At 67.9% G+C, this 19,974-nt stretch overlaps 9 non-coding genes across 9 annotated transcripts; all 9 read left to right on the forward strand.

Moving 5' to 3' along the window:
- The first annotated feature begins 962 nt into the window (after positions 1–962).
- Positions 963–1,081, forward strand: LOC141412054 (5S ribosomal RNA). The gene has a single exon (XR_012436893.1). It is a non-coding gene; the product is annotated as a 5S ribosomal RNA (ribosomal RNA).
- Positions 1,082–3,226: 2,145 nt separating this feature from the next.
- Positions 3,227–3,345, forward strand: LOC141412055 (5S ribosomal RNA). Its single transcript, XR_012436894.1, has one exon. It is a non-coding gene; the product is annotated as a 5S ribosomal RNA (ribosomal RNA).
- A 2,145-nt stretch (positions 3,346–5,490) lies between these two features.
- LOC141412056 (5S ribosomal RNA) lies at positions 5,491–5,609 on the forward strand. Its single transcript, XR_012436895.1, has one exon. It is a non-coding gene; the product is annotated as a 5S ribosomal RNA (ribosomal RNA).
- Positions 5,610–7,752: 2,143 nt separating this feature from the next.
- LOC141412057 (5S ribosomal RNA) lies at positions 7,753–7,871 on the forward strand. The gene has a single exon (XR_012436896.1). It is a non-coding gene; the product is annotated as a 5S ribosomal RNA (ribosomal RNA).
- Positions 7,872–10,022: 2,151 nt separating this feature from the next.
- LOC141412059 (5S ribosomal RNA) lies at positions 10,023–10,141 on the forward strand. Its single transcript, XR_012436898.1, has one exon. It is a non-coding gene; the product is annotated as a 5S ribosomal RNA (ribosomal RNA).
- Positions 10,142–12,286: 2,145 nt separating this feature from the next.
- On the forward strand, positions 12,287–12,405 carry LOC141412060 (5S ribosomal RNA). The gene has a single exon (XR_012436899.1). It is a non-coding gene; the product is annotated as a 5S ribosomal RNA (ribosomal RNA).
- A 2,143-nt stretch (positions 12,406–14,548) lies between these two features.
- Positions 14,549–14,667, forward strand: LOC141412061 (5S ribosomal RNA). Its single transcript, XR_012436900.1, has one exon. It is a non-coding gene; the product is annotated as a 5S ribosomal RNA (ribosomal RNA).
- Positions 14,668–16,820: 2,153 nt separating this feature from the next.
- On the forward strand, positions 16,821–16,939 carry LOC141413312 (5S ribosomal RNA). The gene has a single exon (XR_012438104.1). It is a non-coding gene; the product is annotated as a 5S ribosomal RNA (ribosomal RNA).
- Positions 16,940–19,080: 2,141 nt separating this feature from the next.
- Positions 19,081–19,199, forward strand: LOC141412062 (5S ribosomal RNA). Its single transcript, XR_012436901.1, has one exon. It is a non-coding gene; the product is annotated as a 5S ribosomal RNA (ribosomal RNA).
- The last annotated feature ends 775 nt before the right edge of the window (positions 19,200–19,974 follow it).

Consider the following 19,974-nt stretch of genomic DNA (forward strand, 5'->3'; position numbering starts at 1 on the left):
AGCAGGGCCAGGGATGGCAGGAGGGTGGGTACGGGGCTCAGCCAGGGCCAGTTCTGCTGGCACGATCCTGTAGCACGTGGCCGCGTAGCACGGGGCCGGGTCTGAAGGAGGCCAAGCAGGGGCACAAGACCCAGCAGCGGCACAGGGAAGAGGCCCAGGGCACCCAGGAGCAGACGAGACCCGGGAGTCGTGCGTGCTTGGCGTGGCCGCGGGCCCCGTGACGCCCGAGGACTCGAGTGCTCAGCCCCGTGTAGTGGCCGCGAAGGCCTGCCTGGGAGAAACGCCCCGGGAGGCCGGCAGGAACCCGGGATCGGAAGGGATGTGGAGGGGCCCCGGGTCGGAGGAGATGGCTTTGGCTGTGTTTGGTTTTGTTTCTTCTTCCCAAGATCCCGGGTGTGAAAGGGGCCAGAGGTGAAGTCCTGGGCTGGAAAGCCTCACGATTCAGCCCCGCAGCCCCAGGCCCTGAGTGTGGAGGAGGGCGGAGCGGGTCGGCGAAGGGCGCGGCTGCCGTTTTCCTGATGGGCTGGAGGGGCAGTGGCGCTTTCCGGACGAAGAGGACCGGAAGGGTCCCCGAGACCTCCGCTGGGAGCCACGCACCCACCCAAGGATACGGCTCCAGGAGGCGACGGAGGAGGGCGGCTGCTTGCCCTGGCCCGAGCTGTGCGTCCCCCGCCTTGGCCACAGCAGTGGACATTCCCAGAAGAACAAGCGCCCGAGAGCACTGAGAAATTTTCCCCCGAGAAAACTTGACCCTCGTCCTGGCAGCAGGACACCTCGGGAAGAAAGCCACCCAGCGGCCACCTGGGCGAGACCGGCTGCCCGAGCAGGCGCGCGGGGCCTCTGGCCGCTGGCCCCGGGCTGCCAGCCCCCACCCGGACTCCCAGCCGTGCCAGGAGAGCAGCGTGGAGACGCACGCCGGGGCCCTCGGCAGGCTCTTGGGGCTCCCGGAGGCGGCGGCTAGCGTCTACGGCCATACCACCCTGAACGCGCCCGATCTCGTCTGATCTCGGAAGCTAAGCAGGGTCGGGCCTGGTTAGTACTTGGATGGGAGACCGCCTGGGAATACCGGGTGCTGTAGGCTTTTGCTCCTCCCTCCCTCGCTGCTCCTTTTGTCTTCGGGGACTTCGCCACCACCCCCCCCACCACCACCACCACCCCCAGCACCACCACCACCACCACCACCACAACGACCCACCGTGACCACGACCCCGACCCCGTCCGGGCCACCCGCCAGACCCACGCACACCGAATCCTCACAGCTACGTCCCCGAATCCTCTCCCCTCCCCACACTCTCCTGGGGCGCGCGCCCGCGACACGGGTCACCAGCGAGGTTGGTCCCAGGCCACGTTGGGGACCGCTCCCCAACTGCCCTCCAGGCGGGCGGGGAGGGACGTGCGGAAGCCATGAGAAAGTGGGTCCTGCACCCCAGCGGGCCCCACAGCGGGACGCGCCACACCTGGGCTCGCCACAAGGTGGTGCACTGGGTCCAGGGCAAGACGCCAGGGGACAGAGAAGCAGGGAGCCTCAGTCGGGTGCTGCTCCACGTCGCGCTCCGTCGCTCAACCCAAGACAGGGCAGCCAGCGCGCGACCTCTACGTGGGATCCCGCCTCCCACGGCAGAGCCTGCGGTCACAGGGACAGAGGGCGCAGGCCGCCAGAGCTCCGGATGCCAGCGGCAGCTCCCCGTCCCGCTCAAAGGGAGGGAGGGCCGCCGCTGGCGCCCAGTCGCCTGTGCCACCCTCCGGGTCTCAAAGCACTCCTCAGTCAGCTCAAGGACCGGGGCCACCTGGCCTTCGGGGTCACATGGGCTTGGGCACGACGGAAGGGACCGCTTGCCCCCGTGGAACAGACATTCTCCCCGTGGACAACCTCAGGTGCCGGGACCCTCTGCTCCGCCTTGGAAAACCCACCTTCTGCAATGTATGCCCAACGCAATCAGGCCGAGCAGATTGACCCCCTCGGCCCGGCCCCAGTGTGTGATGGGGCTCTGTGCGTGAGGGCTTGCTCTTCCCCACCTACACCAGGCACGGCATCTAACACACACACACACACACACACACACCACGCAGAGACACCCAGACCACGCACGCACGCACGGGGACGCACCCTCCTCTCCCCCACCCCACACACGAGCAGCCGAAGGACAAGAGGGTATGGCTGGGGCCTGAGCGGGAACAAGCGAAGCCTTGGTTTGCGGCCCCTCGGCCAACTGCATCAGGATTTTTGTCTGGGCTCGGAGGCCAGAGGATCTCTGCCATTTGCTAGCAGGGCCAGGGATGGCAGGAGGGTGGGTACGGGGCTCAGCCAGGGCCAGTTCTGCTGGCACGATCCTGTAGCACGTGGCCGCGTAGCACGGGGCCGGGTCTGAAGGAGGCCAAGCAGGGGCACAAGACCCAGCAGCGGCACAGGGAAGAGGCCCAGGGCACCCAGGAGCAGACGAGACCCGGGAGTCGTGCGTGCTTGGCGTGGCCGCGGGCCCCGTGACGCCCGAGGACTCGAGTGCTCAGCCCCGTGTAGTGGCCGCGAAGGCCTGCCTGGGAGAAACGCCCCGGGAGGCCGGCAGGAACCCGGGATCGGAAGGGATGTGGAGGGGCCCCGGGTCGGAGGAGATGGCTTTGGCTGTGTTTGGTTTTGTTTCTTCTTCCCAAGATCCCGGGTGTGAAAGGGGCCAGAGGTGAAGTCCTGGGCTGGAAAGCCTCACGATTCAGCCCCGCAGCCCCAGGCCCTGAGTGTGGAGGAGGGCGGAGCGGGTCGGCGAAGGGCGCGGCTGCCGTTTTCCTGATGGGCTGGAGGGGCAGTGGCGCTTTCCGGACGAAGAGGACCGGAAGGGTCCCCGAGACCTCCGCTGGGAGCCACGCACCCACCCAAGGATACGGCTCCAGGAGGCGACGGAGGAGGGCGGCTGCTTGCCCTGGCCCGAGCTGTGCGTCCCCCGCCTTGGCCACAGCAGTGGACATTCCCAGAAGAACAAGCGCCCGAGAGCACTGAGAAATTTTCCCCCGAGAAAACTTGACCCTCGTCCTGGCAGCAGGACACCTCGGGAAGAAAGCCACCCAGCGGCCACCTGGGCGAGACCGGCTGCCCGAGCAGGCGCGCGGGGCCTCTGGCCGCTGGCCCCGGGCTGCCAGCCCCCACCCGGACTCCCAGCCGTGCCAGGAGAGCAGCGTGGAGACGCACGCCGGGGCCCTCGGCAGGCTCTTGGGGCTCCCGGAGGCGGCGGCTAGCGTCTACGGCCATACCACCCTGAACGCGCCCGATCTCGTCTGATCTCGGAAGCTAAGCAGGGTCGGGCCTGGTTAGTACTTGGATGGGAGACCGCCTGGGAATACCGGGTGCTGTAGGCTTTTGCTCCTCCCTCCCTCGCTGCTCCTTTTGTCTTCGGGGACTTCGCCACCACCCCCCCCCCCACCACCACCACCCCCAGCACCACCACCACCACCACCACCACAACGACCCACCGTGACCACGACCCCGACCCCGTCCGGGCCACCCGCCAGACCCACGCACACCGAATCCTCACAGCTACGTCCCCGAATCCTCTCCCCTCCCCACACTCTCCTGGGGCGCGCGCCCGCGACACGGGTCACCAGCGAGGTTGGTCCCAGGCCACGTTGGGGACCGCTCCCCAACTGCCCTCCAGGCGGGCGGGGAGGGACGTGCGGAAGCCATGAGAAAGTGGGTCCTGCACCCCAGCGGGCCCCACAGCGGGACGCGCCACACCTGGGCTCGCCACAAGGTGGTGCACTGGGTCCAGGGCAAGACGCCAGGGGACAGAGAAGCAGGGAGCCTCAGTCGGGTGCTGCTCCACGTCGCGCTCCGTCGCTCAACCCAAGACAGGGCAGCCAGCGCGCGACCTCTACGTGGGATCCCGCCTCCCACGGCAGAGCCTGCGGTCACAGGGACAGAGGGCGCAGGCCGCCAGAGCTCCGGATGCCAGCGGCAGCTCCCCGTCCCGCTCAAAGGGAGGGAGGGCCGCCGCTGGCGCCCAGTCGCCTGTGCCACCCTCCGGGTCTCAAAGCACTCCTCAGTCAGCTCAAGGACCGGGGCCACCTGGCCTTCGGGGTCACATGGGCTTGGGCACGACGGAAGGGACCGCTTGCCCCCGTGGAACAGACATTCTCCCCGTGGACAACCTCAGGTGCCGGGACCCTCTGCTCCGCCTTGGAAAACCCACCTTCTGCAATGTATGCCCAACGCAATCAGGCCGAGCAGATTGACCCCCTCGGCCCGGCCCCAGTGTGTGATGGGGCTCTGTGCGTGAGGGCTTGCTCTTCCCCACCTACACCAGGCACGGCATCTAACACACACACACACACACACACACACCACGCAGAGACACCCAGACCACGCACGCACGCACGGGGACGCACCCTCCTCTCCCCCACCCCACACACGAGCAGCCGAAGGACAAGAGGGTATGGCTGGGGCCTGAGCGGGAACAAGCGAAGCCTTGGTTTGCGGCCCCTCGGCCAACTGCATCAGGATTTTTGTCTGGGCTCGGAGGCCAGAGGATCTCTGCCATTTGCTAGCAGGGCCAGGGATGGCAGGAGGGTGGGTACGGGGCTCAGCCAGGGCCAGTTCTGCTGGCACGATCCTGTAGCACGTGGCCGCGTAGCACGGGGCCGGGTCTGAAGGAGGCCAAGCAGGGGCACAAGACCCAGCAGCGGCACAGGGAAGAGGCCCAGGGCACCCAGGAGCAGACGAGACCCGGGAGTCGTGCGTGCTTGGCGTGGCCGCGGGCCCCGTGACGCCCGAGGACTCGAGTGCTCAGCCCCGTGTAGTGGCCGCGAAGGCCTGCCTGGGAGAAACGCCCCGGGAGGCCGGCAGGAACCCGGGATCGGAAGGGATGTGGAGGGGCCCCGGGTCGGAGGAGATGGCTTTGGCTGTGTTTGGTTTTGTTTCTTCTTCCCAAGATCCCGGGTGTGAAAGGGGCCAGAGGTGAAGTCCTGGGCTGGAAAGCCTCACGATTCAGCCCCGCAGCCCCAGGCCCTGAGTGTGGAGGAGGGCGGAGCGGGTCGGCGAAGGGCGCGGCTGCCGTTTTCCTGATGGGCTGGAGGGGCAGTGGCGCTTTCCGGACGAAGAGGACCGGAAGGGTCCCCGAGACCTCCGCTGGGAGCCACGCACCCACCCAAGGATACGGCTCCAGGAGGCGACGGAGGAGGGCGGCTGCTTGCCCTGGCCCGAGCTGTGCGTCCCCCGCCTTGGCCACAGCAGTGGACATTCCCAGAAGAACAAGCGCCCGAGAGCACTGAGAAATTTTCCCCCGAGAAAACTTGACCCTCGTCCTGGCAGCAGGACACCTCGGGAAGAAAGCCACCCAGCGGCCACCTGGGCGAGACCGGCTGCCCGAGCAGGCGCGCGGGGCCTCTGGCCGCTGGCCCCGGGCTGCCAGCCCCCACCCGGACTCCCAGCCGTGCCAGGAGAGCAGCGTGGAGACGCACGCCGGGGCCCTCGGCAGGCTCTTGGGGCTCCCGGAGGCGGCGGCTAGCGTCTACGGCCATACCACCCTGAACGCGCCCGATCTCGTCTGATCTCGGAAGCTAAGCAGGGTCGGGCCTGGTTAGTACTTGGATGGGAGACCGCCTGGGAATACCGGGTGCTGTAGGCTTTTGCTCCTCCCTCCCTCGCTGCTCCTTTTGTCTTCGGGGACTTCGCCACCACCCCCCCCACCACCACCACCACCCCCAGCACCACCACCACCACCACCACCACAACGACCCACCGTGACCACGACCCCGACCCCGTCCGGGCCACCCGCCAGACCCACGCACACCGAATCCTCACAGCTACGTCCCCGAATCCTCTCCCCTCCCCACACTCTCCTGGGGCGCGCGCCCGCGACACGGGTCACCAGCGAGGTTGGTCCCAGGCCACGTTGGGGACCGCTCCCCAACTGCCCTCCAGGCGGGCGGGGAGGGACGTGCGGAAGCCATGAGAAAGTGGGTCCTGCACCCCAGCGGGCCCCACAGCGGGACGCGCCACACCTGGGCTCGCCACAAGGTGGTGCACTGGGTCCAGGGCAAGACGCCAGGGGACAGAGAAGCAGGGAGCCTCAGTCGGGTGCTGCTCCACGTCGCGCTCCGTCGCTCAACCCAAGACAGGGCAGCCAGCGCGCGACCTCTACGTGGGATCCCGCCTCCCACGGCAGAGCCTGCGGTCACAGGGACAGAGGGCGCAGGCCGCCAGAGCTCCGGATGCCAGCGGCAGCTCCCCGTCCCGCTCAAAGGGAGGGAGGGCCGCCGCTGGCGCCCAGTCGCCTGTGCCACCCTCCGGGTCTCAAAGCACTCCTCAGTCAGCTCAAGGACCGGGGCCACCTGGCCTTCGGGGTCACATGGGCTTGGGCACGACGGAAGGGACCGCTTGCCCCCGTGGAACAGACATTCTCCCCGTGGACAACCTCAGGTGCCGGGACCCTCTGCTCCGCCTTGGAAAACCCACCTTCTGCAATGTATGCCCAACGCAATCAGGCCGAGCAGATTGACCCCCTCGGCCCGGCCCCAGTGTGTGATGGGGCTCTGTGCGTGAGGGCTTGCTCTTCCCCACCTACACCAGGCACGGCATCTAACACACACACACACACACACACACCACGCAGAGACACCCAGACCACGCACGCACGCACGGGGACGCACCCTCCTCTCCCCCACCCCACACACGAGCAGCCGAAGGACAAGAGGGTATGGCTGGGGCCTGAGCGGGAACAAGCGAAGCCTTGGTTTGCGGCCCCTCGGCCAACTGCATCAGGATTTTTGTCTGGGCTCGGAGGCCAGAGGATCTCTGCCATTTGCTAGCAGGGCCAGGGATGGCAGGAGGGTGGGTACGGGGCTCAGCCAGGGCCAGTTCTGCTGGCACGATCCTGTAGCACGTGGCCGCGTAGCACGGGGCCGGGTCTGAAGGAGGCCAAGCAGGGGCACAAGACCCAGCAGCGGCACAGGGAAGAGGCCCAGGGCACCCAGGAGCAGACGAGACCCGGGAGTCGTGCGTGCTTGGCGTGGCCGCGGGCCCCGTGACGCCCGAGGACTCGAGTGCTCAGCCCCGTGTAGTGGCCGCGAAGGCCTGCCTGGGAGAAACGCCCCGGGAGGCCGGCAGGAACCCGGGATCGGAAGGGATGTGGAGGGGCCCCGGGTCGGAGGAGATGGCTTTGGCTGTGTTTGGTTTTGTTTCTTCTTCCCAAGATCCCGGGTGTGAAAGGGGCCAGAGGTGAAGTCCTGGGCTGGAAAGCCTCACGATTCAGCCCCGCAGCCCCAGGCCCTGAGTGTGGAGGAGGGCGGAGCGGGTCGGCGAAGGGCGCGGCTGCCGTTTTCCTGATGGGCTGGAGGGGCAGTGGCGCTTTCCGGACGAAGAGGACCGGAAGGGTCCCCGAGACCTCCGCTGGGAGCCACGCACCCACCCAAGGATACGGCTCCAGGAGGCGACGGAGGAGGGCGGCTGCTTGCCCTGGCCCGAGCTGTGCGTCCCCCGCCTTGGCCACAGCAGTGGACATTCCCAGAAGAACAAGCGCCCGAGAGCACTGAGAAATTTTCCCCCGAGAAAACTTGACCCTCGTCCTGGCAGCAGGACACCTCGGGAAGAAAGCCACCCAGCGGCCACCTGGGCGAGACCGGCTGCCCGAGCAGGCGCGCGGGGCCTCTGGCCGCTGGCCCCGGGCTGCCAGCCCCCACCCGGACTCCCAGCCGTGCCAGGAGAGCAGCGTGGAGACGCACGCCGGGGCCCTCGGCAGGCTCTTGGGGCTCCCGGAGGCGGCGGCTAGCGTCTACGGCCATACCACCCTGAACGCGCCCGATCTCGTCTGATCTCGGAAGCTAAGCAGGGTCGGGCCTGGTTAGTACTTGGATGGGAGACCGCCTGGGAATACCGGGTGCTGTAGGCTTTTGCTCCTCCCTCCCTCGCTGCTCCTTTTGTCTTCGGGGACTTCGCCACCACCCCCCCCACCACCACCACCACCCCCAGCACCACCACCACCACCACCACCACAACGACCCACCGTGACCACGACCCCGACCCCGTCCGGGCCACCCGCCAGACCCACGCACACCGAATCCTCACAGCTACGTCCCCGAATCCTCTCCCCTCCCCACACTCTCCTGGGGCGCGCGCCCGCGACACGGGTCACCAGCGAGGTTGGTCCCAGGCCACGTTGGGGACCGCTCCCCAACTGCCCTCCAGGCGGGCGGGGAGGGACGTGCGGAAGCCATGAGAAAGTGGGTCCTGCACCCCAGCGGGCCCCACAGCGGGATGCGCCACACCTGGGCTCGCCACAAGGTGGTGCACTGGGTCCAGGGCAAGACGCCAGGGGACAGAGAAGCAGGGAGCCTCAGTCGGGTGCTGCTCCACGTCGCGCTCCTTCGCTCAACCCAAGACAGGGCAGCCAGCGCGCGACCTCTACGTGGGATCCCGCCTCCCACGGCAGAGCCTGCGGTCACAGGGACAGAGGGCGCAGGCCGCCAGAGCTCCGGATGCCAGCGGCAGCTCCCCGTCCCGCTCAAAGGGAGGGAGGGCCGCCGCTGGCGCCCAGTCGCCTGTGCCACCCTCCGGGTCTCAAAGCACTCCTCAGTCAGCTCAAGGACCGGGGCCACCTGGCCTTCGGGGTCACATGGGCTTGGGCACGACGGAAGGGACCGCTTGCCCCCGTGGAACAGACATTCTCCCCGTGGACAACCTCAGGTGCCGGGACCCTCTGCTCCGCCTTGGAAAACCCACCTTCTGCAATGTATGCCCAACGCAATCAGGCCGAGCAGATTGACCCCCTGGGCCCGGCCCCAGTGTGTGATGGGGCTCTGTGCGTGAGGGCTTGCTCTTCCCCACCTACACCAGGCACGGCATCTAACACACACACACACACACACACACACACACACCACGCAGAGACACCCAGACCACGCACGCACGCACGGGGACGCACCCTCCTCTCCCCCACCCCACACACGAGCAGCCGAAGGACAAGAGGGTATGGCTGGGGCCTGAGCGGGAACAAGCGAAGCCTTGGTTTGCGGCCCCTCGGCCAACTGCATCAGGATTTTTGTCTGGGCTCGGAGGCCAGAGGATCTCTGCCATTTGCTAGCAGGGCCAGGGATGGCAGGAGGGTGGGTACGGGGCTCAGCCAGGGCCAGTTCTGCTGGCACGATCCTGTAGCACGTGGCCGCGTAGCACGGGGCCGGGTCTGAAGGAGGCCAAGCAGGGGCACAAGACCCAGCAGCGGCACAGGGAAGAGGCCCAGGGCACCCAGGAGCAGAAGAGACCCGGGAGTCGTGCGTGCTTGGCGTGGCCGCGGGCCCCGTGACGCCCGAGGACTCGAGTGCTCAGCCCCGTGTAGTGGCCGCGAAGGCCTGCCTGGGAGAAACGCCCCGGGAGGCCGGCAGGAACCCGGGATCGGAAGGGATGTGGAGGGGCCCCGGGTCGGAGGAGATGGCTTTGGCTGTGTTTGGTTTTGTTTCTTCTTCCCAAGATCCCGGGTGTGAAAGGGGCCAGAGGTGAAGTCCTGGGCTGGAAAGCCTCACGATTCAGCCCCGCAGCCCCAGGCCCTGAGTGTGGAGGAGGGCGGAGCGGGTCGGCGAAGGGCGCGGCTGCCGTTTTCCTGATGGGCTGGAGGGGCAGTGGCGCTTTCCGGACGAAGAGGACCGGAAGGGTCCCCGAGACCTCCGCTGGGAGCCACGCACCCACCCAAGGATACGGCTCCAGGAGGCGACGGAGGAGGGCGGCTGCTTGCCCTGGCCCGAGCTGTGCGTCCCCCGCCTTGGCCACAGCAGTGGACATTCCCAGAAGAACAAGCGCCCGAGAGCACTGAGAAATTTTCCCCCGAGAAAACTTGACCCTCGTCCTGGCAGCAGGACACCTCGGGAAGAAAGCCACCCAGCGGCCACCTGGGCGAGACCGGCTGCCCGAGCAGGCGCGCGGGGCCTCTGGCCGCTGGCCCCGGGCTGCCAGCCCCCACCCGGACTCCCAGCCGTGCCAGGAGAGCAGCGTGGAGACGCACGCCGGGGCCCTCGGCAGGCTCTTGGGGCTCCCGGAGGCGGCGGCTAGCGTCTACGGCCATACCACCCTGAACGCGCCCGATCTCGTCTGATCTCGGAAGCTAAGCAGGGTCGGGCCTGGTTAGTACTTGGATGGGAGACCGCCTGGGAATACCGGGTGCTGTAGGCTTTTGCTCCTCCCTCCCTCGCTGCTCCTTTTGTCTTCGGGGACTTCGCCACCAACCCCCCCACCACCACCACCACCCCCAGCACCACCACCACCACCACCACCACAACGACCCACCGTGACCACGACCCCGACCCCGTCCGGGCCACCCGCCAGACCCACGCACACCGAATCCTCACAGCTACGTCCCCGAATCCTCTCCCCTCCCCACACTCTCCTGGGGCGCGCGCCCGCGACACGGGTCACCAGCGAGGTTGGTCCCAGGCCACGTTGGGGACCGCTCCCCAACTGCCCTCCAGGCGGGCGGGGAGGGACGTGCGGAAGCCATGAGAAAGTGGGTCCTGCACCCCAGCGGGCCCCACAGCGGGACGCGCCACACCTGGGCTCGCCACAAGGTGGTGCACTGGGTCCAGGGCAAGACGCCAGGGGACAGAGAAGCAGGGAGCCTCAGTCGGGTGCTGCTCCACGTCGCGCTCCGTCGCTCAACCCAAGACAGGGCAGCCAGCGCGCGACCTCTACGTGGGATCCCGCCTCCCACGGCAGAGCCTGCGGTCACAGGGACAGAGGGCGCAGGCCGCCAGAGCTCCGGATGCCAGCGGCAGCTCCCCGTCCCGCTCAAAGGGAGGGAGGGCCGCCGCTGGCGCCCAGTCGCCTGTGCCACCCTCCGGGTCTCAAAGCACTCCTCAGTCAGCTCAAGGACCGGGGCCACCTGGCCTTCGGGGTCACATGGGCTTGGGCACGACGGAAGGGACCGCTTGCCCCCGTGGAACAGACATTCTCCCCGTGGACAACCTCAGGTGCCGGGACCCTCTGCTCCGCCTTGGAAAACCCACCTTCTGCAATGTATGCCCAACGCAATCAGGCCGAGCAGATTGACCCCCTCGGCCCGGCCCCAGTGTGTGATGGGGCTCTGTGCGTGAGGGCTTGCTCTTCCCCACCTACACCAGGCACGGCATCTAACACACACACACACACACACACACACCACGCAGAGACACCCAGACCACGCACGCACGCACGGGGACGCACCCTCCTCTCCCCCACCCCACACACGAGCAGCCGAAGGACAAGAGGGTATGGCTGGGGCCTGAGCGGGAACAAGCGAAGCCTTGGTTTGCGGCCCCTCGGCCAACTGCATCAGGATTTTTGTCTGGGCTCGGAGGCCAGAGGATCTCTGCCATTTGCTAGCAGGGCCAGGGATGGCAGGAGGGTGGGTACGGGGCTCAGCCAGGGCCAGTTCTGCTGGCACGATCCTGTAGCACGTGGCCGCGTAGCACGGGGCCGGGTCTGAAGGAGGCCAAGCAGGGGCACAAGACCCAGCAGCGGCACAGGGAAGAGGCCCAGGGCACCCAGGAGCAGACGAGACCCGGGAGTCGTGCGTGCTTGGCGTGGCCGCGGGCCCCGTGACGCCCGAGGACTCGAGTGCTCAGCCCCGTGTAGTGGCCGCGAAGGCCTGCCTGGGAGAAACGCCCCGGGAGGCCGGCAGGAACCCGGGATCGGAAGGGATGTGGAGGGGCCCCGGGTCGGAGGAGATGGCTTTGGCTGTGTTTGGTTTTGTTTCTTCTTCCCAAGATCCCGGGTGTGAAAGGGGCCAGAGGTGAAGTCCTGGGCTGGAAAGCCTCACGATTCAGCCCCGCAGCCCCAGGCCCTGAGTGTGGAGGAGGGCGGAGCGGGTCGGCGAAGGGCGCGGCTGCCGTTTTCCTGATGGGCTGGAGGGGCAGTGGCGCTTTCCGGACGAAGAGGACCGGAAGGGTCCCCGAGACCTCCGCTGGGAGCCACGCACCCACCCAAGGATACGGCTCCAGGAGGCGACGGAGGAGGGCGGCTGCTTGCCCTGGCCCGAGCTGTGCGTCCCCCGCCTTGGCCACAGCAGTGGACATTCCCAGAAGAACAAGCGCCCGAGAGCACTGAGAAATTTTCCCCCGAGAAAACTTGACCCTCGTCCTGGCAGCAGGACACCTCGGGAAGAAAGCCACCCAGCGGCCACCTGGGCGAGACCGGCTGCCCGAGCAGGCGCGCGGGGCCTCTGGCCGCTGGCCCCGGGCTGCCAGCCCCCACCCGGACTCCCAGCCGTGCCAGGAGAGCAGCGTGGAGACGCACGCCGGGGCCCTCGGCAGGCTCTTGGGGCTCCCGGAGGCGGCGGCTAGCGTCTACGGCCATACCACCCTGAACGCGCCCGATCTCGTCTGATCTCGGAAGCTAAGCAGGGTCGGGCCTGGTTAGTACTTGGATGGGAGACCGCCTGGGAATACCGGGTGCTGTAGGCTTTTGCTCCTCCCTCCCTCGCTGCTCCTTTTGTCTTCGGGGACTTCGCCACCACCCCCCCCACCACCACCACCACCCCCAGCACCACCACCACCACCACCACCACAACGACCCACCGTGACCACGACCCCGACCCCGTCCGGGCCACCCGCCAGACCCACGCACACCGAATCCTCACAGCTACGTCCCCGAATCCTCTCCCCTCCCCACACTCTCCTGGGGCGCGCGCCCGCGACACGGGTCACCAGCGAGGTTGGTCCCAGGCCACGTTGGGGACCGCTCCCCAACTGCCCTCCAGGCGGGCGGGGAGGGACGTGCGGAAGCCATGAGAAAGTGGGTCCTGCACCCCAGCGGGCCCCACAGCGGGACGCGCCACACCTGGGCTCGCCACAAGGTGGTGCACTGGGTCCAGGGCAAGACGCCAGGGGACAGAGAAGCAGGGAGCCTCAGTCGGGTGCTGCTCCACGTCGCGCTCCGTCGCTCAACCCAAGACAGGGCAGCCAGCGCGCGACCTCTACGTGGGATCCCGCCTCCCACGGCAGAGCCTGCGGTCACAGGGACAGAGGGCGCAGGCCGCCAGAGCTCCGGATGCCAGCGGCAGCTCCCCGTCCCGCTCAAAGGGAGGGAGGGCCGCCGCTGGCGCCCAGTCGCCTGTGCCACCCTCCGGGTCTCAAAGCACTCCTCAGTCAGCTCAAGGACCGGGGCCACCTGGCCTTCGGGGTCACATGGGCTTGGGCACGACGGAAGGGACCGCTTGCCCCCGTGGAACAGACATTCTCCCCGTGGACAACCTCAGGTGCCGGGACCCTCTGCTCCGCCTTGGAAAACCCACCTTCTGCAATGTATGCCCAACGCAATCAGGCCGAGCAGATTGACCCCCTCGGCCCGGCCCCAGTGTGTGATGGGGCTCTGTGCGTGAGGGCTTGCTCTTCCCCACCTACACCAGGCACGGCATCTAACACACACACACACACACACACACCACGCAGAGACACCCAGACCACGCACGCACGCACGGGGACGCACCCTCCTCTCCCCCACCCCACACACGAGCAGCCGAAGGACAAGAGGGTATGGCTGGGGCCTGAGCGGGAACAAGCGAAGCCTTGGTTTGCGGCCCCTCGGCCAACTGCATCAGGATTTTTGTCTGGGCTCGGAGGCCAGAGGATCTCTGCCATTTGCTAGCAGGGCCAGGGATGGCAGGAGGGTGGGTACGGGGCTCAGCCAGGGCCAGTTCTGCTGGCACGATCCTGTAGCACGTGGCCGCGTAGCACGGGGCCGGGTCTGAAGGAGGCCAAGCAGGGGCACAAGACCCAGCAGCGGCACAGGGAAGAGGCCCAGGGCACCCAGGAGCAGACGAGACCCGGGAGTCGTGCGTGCTTGGCGTGGCCGCGGGCCCCGTGACGCCCGAGGACTCGAGTGCTCAGCCCCGTGTAGTGGCCGCGAAGGCCTGCCTGGGAGAAACGCCCCGGGAGGCCGGCAGGAACCCGGGATCGGAAGGGATGTGGAGGGGCCCCGGGTCGGAGGAGATGGCTTTGGCTGTGTTTGGTTTTGTTTCTTCTTCCCAAGATCCCGGGTGTGAAAGGGGCCAGAGGTGAAGTCCTGGGCTGGAAAGCCTCACGATTCAGCCCCGCAGCCCCAGGCCCTGAGTGTGGAGGAGGGCGGAGCGGGTCGGCGAAGGGCGCGGCTGCCGTTTTCCTGATGGGCTGGAGGGGCAGTGGCGCTTTCCGGACGAAGAGGACCGGAAGGGTCCCCGAGACCTCCGCTGGGAGCCACGCACCCACCCAAGGATACGGCTCCAGGAGGCGACGGAGGAGGGCGGCTGCTTGCCCTGGCCCGAGCTGTGCGTCCCCCGCCTTGGCCACAGCAGTGGACATTCCCAGAAGAACAAGCGCCCGAGAGCACTGAGAAATTTTCCCCCGAGAAAACTTGACCCTCGTCCTGGCAGCAGGACACCTCGGGAAGAAAGCCACCCAGCGGCCACCTGGGCGAGACCGGCTGCCCGAGCAGGCGCGCGGGGCCTCTGGCCGCTGGCCCCGGGCTGCCAGCCCCCACCCGGACTCCCAGCCGTGCCAGGAGAGCAGCGTGGAGACGCACGCCGGGGCCCTCGGCAGGCTCTTGGGGCTCCCGGAGGCGGCGGCTAGCGTCTACGGCCATACCACCCTGAACGCGCCCGATCTCGTCTGATCTCGGAAGCTAAGCAGGGTCGGGCCTGGTTAGTACTTGGATGGGAGACCGCCTGGGAATACCGGGTGCTGTAGGCTTTTGCTCCTCCCTCCCTCGCTGCTCCTTTTGTCTTCGGGGACTTCGCCACCACCCCCCCCACCACCACCACCACCCCCAGCACCACCACCACCACCACCACCACAACGACCCACCGTGACCACGACCCCGACCCCGTCCGGGCCACCCGCCAGACCCACGCACACCGAATCCTCACAGCTACGTCCCCGAATCCTCTCCCCTCCCCACACTCTCCTGGGGCGCGCGCCCGCGACACGGGTCACCAGCGAGGTTGGTCCCAGGCCACGTTGGGGACCGCTCCCCAACTGCCCTCCAGGCGGGCGGGGAGGGACGTGCGGAAGCCATGAGAAAGTGGGTCCTGCACCCCAGCGGGCCCCACAGCGGGACGCGCCACACCTGGGCTCGCCACAAGGTGGTGCACTGGGTCCAGGGCAAGACGCCAGGGGACAGAGAAGCAGGGAGCCTCAGTCGGGTGCTGCTCCACGTCGCGCTCCGTCGCTCAACCCAAGACAGGGCAGCCAGCGCGCGACCTCTACGTGGGATCCCGCCTCCCACGGCAGAGCCTGCGGTCACAGGGACAGAGGGCGCAGGCCGCCAGAGCTCCGGATGCCAGCGGCAGCTCCCCGTCCCGCTCAAAGGGAGGGAGGGCCGCCGCTGGCGCCCAGTCGCCTGTGCCACCCTCCGGGTCTCAAAGCACTCCTCAGTCAGCTCAAGGACCGGGGCCACCTGGCCTTCGGGGTCACATGGGCTTGGGCACGACGGAAGGGACCGCTTGCCCCCGTGGAACAGACATTCTCCCCGTGGACAACCTCAGGTGCCGGGACCCTCTGCTCCGCCTTGGAAAACCCACCTTCTGCAATGTATGCCCAACGCAATCAGGCCGAGCAGATTGACCCCCTCGGCCCGGCCCCAGTGTGTGATGGGGCTCTGTGCGTGAGGGCTTGCTCTTCCCCACCTACACCAGGCACGGCATCTAACACACACACACACACACACACACACACACACACCACGCAGAGACACCCAGACCACGCACGCACGCACGGGGACGCACCCTCCTCTCCCCCACCCCACACACGAGCAGCCGAAGGACAAGAGGGTATGGCTGGGGCCTGAGCGGGAACAAGCGAAGCCTTGGTTTGCGGCCCCTCGGCCAACTGCATCAGGATTTTTGTCTGGGCTCGGAGGCCAGAGGATCTCTGCCATTTGCTAGCAGGGCCAGGGATGGCAGGAGGGTGGGTACGGGGCTCAGCCAGGGCCAGTTCTGCTGGCACGATCCTGTAGCACGTGGCCGCGTAGCACGGGGCCGGGTCTGAAGGAGGCCAAGCAGGGGCACAAGACCCAGCAGCGGCACAGGGAAGAGGCCCAGGGCACCCAGGAGCAGACGAGACCCGGGAGTCGTGCGTGCTTGGCGTGGCCGCGGGCCCCGTGACGCCCGAGGACTCGAGTGCTCAGCCCCGTGTAGTGGCCGCGAAGGCCTGCCTGGGAGAAACGCCCCGGGAGGCCGGCAGGAACCCGGGATCGGAAGGGATGTGGAGGGGCCCCGGGTCGGAGGAGATGGCTTTGGCTGTGTTTGGTTTTGTTTCTTCTTCCCAAGATCCCGGGTGTGAAAGGGGCCAGAGGTGAAGTCCTGGGCTGGAAAGCCTCACGATTCAGCCCCGCAGCCCCAGGCCCTGAGTGTGGAGGAGGGCGGAGCGGGTCGGCGAAGGGCGCGGCTGCCGTTTTCCTGATGGGCTGGAGGGGCAGTGGCGCTTTCCGGACGAAGAGGACCGGAAGGGTCCCCGAGACCTCCGCTGGGAGCCACGCACCCACCCAAGGATACGGCTCCAGGAGGCGACGGAGGAGGGCGGCTGCTTGCCCTGGCCCGAGCTGTGCGTCCCCCGCCTTGGCCACAGCAGTGGACATTCCCAGAAGAACAAGCGCCCGAGAGCACTGAGAAATTTTCCCCCGAGAAAACTTGACCCTCGTCCTGGCAGCAGGACACCTCGGGAAGAAAGCCACCCAGCGGCCACCTGGGCGAGACCGGCTGCCCGAGCAGGCGCGCGGGGCCTCTGGCCGCTGGCCCCGGGCTGCCAGCCCCCACCCGGACTCCCAGCCGTGCCAGGAGAGCAGCGTGGAGACGCACGCCGGGGCCCTCGGCAGGCTCTTGGGGCTCCCGGAAGCGGCGGCTAGCGTCTACGGCCATACCACCCTGAACGCGCCCGATCTCGTCTGATCTCGGAAGCTAAGCAGGGTCGGGCCTGGTTAGTACTTGGATGGGAGACCGCCTGGGAATACCAGGTGCTGTAGGCTTTTGCTCCTCCCTCCCTCGCTGCTCCTTTTGTCTTCGGGGACTTCGCCACCACCCCCCCACCACCACCACCACCCCCAGCACCACCACCACCACCACCACAACGACCCACCGTGACCACGACCCCGACCCCGTCCGGGCCACCCGCCAGACCCACGCACACCGAATCCTCACAGCTACGTCCCCGAATCCTCTCCCCTCCCCACACTCTCCTGGGGCGCGCGCCCGCGACACGGGTCACCAGCGAGGTTGGTCCCAGGCCACGTTGGGGACCGCTCCCCAACTGCCCTCCAGGCGGGCGGGGAGGGACGTGCGGAAGCCATGAGAAAGTGGGTCCTGCACCCCAGCGGGCCCCACAGCGGGACGCGCCACACCTGGGCTCGCCACAAGGTGGTGCACTGGGTCCAGGGCAAGACGCCAGGGGACAGAGAAGCAGGGAGCCTCAGTCGGGTGCTGCTCCACGTCGCGCTCCGTCGCTCAACCCAAGACAGGGCAGCCAGCGCGCGACCTCTACGTGGGATCCCGCCTCCCACGGCAGAGCCTGCGGTCACAGGGACAGAGGGCGCAGGCCGCCAGAGCTCCGGATGCCAGCGGCAGCTCCCCGTCCCGCTCAAAGGGAGGGAGGGCCGCCGCTGGCGCCCAGTCGCCTGTGCCACCCTCCGGGTCTCAAAGCACTCCTCAGTCAGCTCAAGGACCGGGGCCACCTGGCCTTCGGGGTCACATGGGCTTGGGCACGACGGAAGGGACCGCTTGCCCCCGTGGAACAGACATTCTCCGTGGACAACCTCAGGTGCCGGGACCCTCTGCTCCGCCTTGGAAAACCCACCTTCTGCAATGTATGCCCAACGCAATCAGGCCGAGCAGATTGACCCCCTCGGCCCGGCCCCAGTGTGTGATGGGGCTCTGTGCGTGAGGGCTTGCTCTTCCCCACCTACACCAGGCACGGCATCTAACACACACACACACACACACACACACACCACGCAGAGACACCCAGACCACGCACGCACGCACGGGGACGCACCCTCCTCTCCCCCACCCCACACACGAGCAGCCGAAGGACAAGAGGGTATGGCTGGGGCCTGAGCGGGAACAAGCGAAGCCTTGGTTTGCGGCCCCTCGGCCAACTGCATCAGGATTTTTGTCTGGGCTCGGAGGCCAGAGGATCTCTGCCATTTGCTAGCAGGGCCAGGGATGGCAGGAGGGTGGGTACGGGGCTCAGCCAGGGCCAGTTCTGCTGGCACGATCCTGTAGCACGTGGCCGCGTAGCACGGGGCCGGGTCTGAAGGAGGCCAAGCAGGGGCACAAGACCCAGCAGCGGCACAGGGAAGAGGCCCAGGGCACCCAGGAGCAGACGAGACCCGGGAGTCGTGCGTGCTTGGCGTGGCCGCGGGCCCCGTGACGCCCGAGGACTCGAGTGCTCAGCCCCGTGTAGTGGCCGCGAAGGCCTGCCTGGGAGAAACGCCCCGGGAGGCCGGCAGGAACCCGGGATCGGAAGGGATGTGGAGGGGCCCCGGGTCGGAGGAGATGGCTTTGGCTGTGTTTGGTTTTGTTTCTTCTTCCCAAGATCCCGGGTGTGAAAGGGGCCAGAGGTGAAGTCCTGGGCTGGAAAGCCTCACGATTCAGCCCCGCAGCCCCAGGCCCTGAGTGTGGAGGAGGGCGGAGCGGGTCGGCGAAGGGCGCGGCTGCCGTTTTCCTGATGGGCTGGAGGGGCAGTGGCGCTTTCCGGACGAAGAGGACCGGAAGGGTCCCCGAGACCTCCGCTGGGAGCCACGCACCCACCCAAGGATACGGCTCCAGGAGGCGACGGAGGAGGGCGGCTGCTTGCCCTGGCCCGAGCTGTGCGTCCCCCGCCTTGGCCACAGCAGTGGACATTCCCAGAAGAACAAGCGCCCGAGAGCACTGAGAAATTTTCCCCCGAGAAAACTTGACCCTCGTCCTGGCAGCAGGACACCTCGGGAAGAAAGCCACCCAGCGGCCACCTGGGCGAGACCGGCTGCCCGAGCAGGCGCGCGGGGCCTCTGGCCGCTGGCCCCGGGCTGCCAGCCCCCACCCGGACTCCCAGCCGTGCCAGGAGAGCAGCGTGCAGACGCACGCCGGGGCCCTCGGCAGGCTCTTGGGGCTCCCGGAGGCGGCGGCTAGCGTCTACGGCCATACCACCCTGAACGCGCCCGATCTCGTCTGATCTCGGAAGCTAAGCAGGGTCGGGCCTGGTTAGTACTTGGATGGGAGACCGCCTGGGAATACCGGGTGCTGTAGGCTTTTGCTCCTCCCTCCCTCGCTGCTCCTTTTGTCTTCGGGGACTTCGCCACCACCCCCCCCCACCACCACCACCACCCCCAGCACCACCACCACCACCACAACGACCCACCGTGACCACGACCCCGACCCCGTCCGGGCCACCCGCCAGACCCACGCACACCGAATCCTCACAGCTACGTCCCCGAATCCTCTCCCCTCCCCACACTCTCCTGGGGCGCGCGCCCGCGACACGGGTCACCAGCGAGGTTGGTCCCAGGCCACGTTGGGGACCGCTCCCCAACTGCCCTCCAGGCGGGCGGGGAGGGACGTGCGGAAGCCATGAGAAAGTGGGTCCTGCACCCCAGCGGGCCCCACAGCGGGACGCGCCACACCTGGGCTCGCCACAAGGTGGTGCACTGGGTCCAGGGCAAGACGCCAGGGGACAGAGAAGCAGGGAGCCTCAGTCGGGTGCTGCTCCACGTCGCGCTCCGTCGCTCAACCCAAGACAGGGCAGCCAGCGCGCGACCTCTACGTGGGATCCCGCCTCCCACGGCAGAGCCTGCGGTCACAGGGACAGAGGGCGCAGGCCGCCAGAGCTCCGGATGCCAGCGGCAGCTCCCCGTCCCGCTCAAAGGGAGGGAGGGCCGCCGCTGGCGCCCAGTCGCCTGTGCCACCCTCCGGGTCTCAAAGCACTCCTCAGTCAGCTCAAGGACCGGGGCCACCTGGCCTTCGGGGTCACATGGGCTTGGGCACGACGGAAGGGACCGCTTGCCCCCGTGGAACAGACATTCTCCCC

The sequence above is a fragment of the Castor canadensis genome, chromosome 10, assembly GCF_047511655.1.
Source record: "Castor canadensis chromosome 10, mCasCan1.hap1v2, whole genome shotgun sequence".
In the NCBI taxonomy this organism is placed as follows: Eukaryota; Metazoa; Chordata; class Mammalia; order Rodentia; family Castoridae; genus Castor; species Castor canadensis.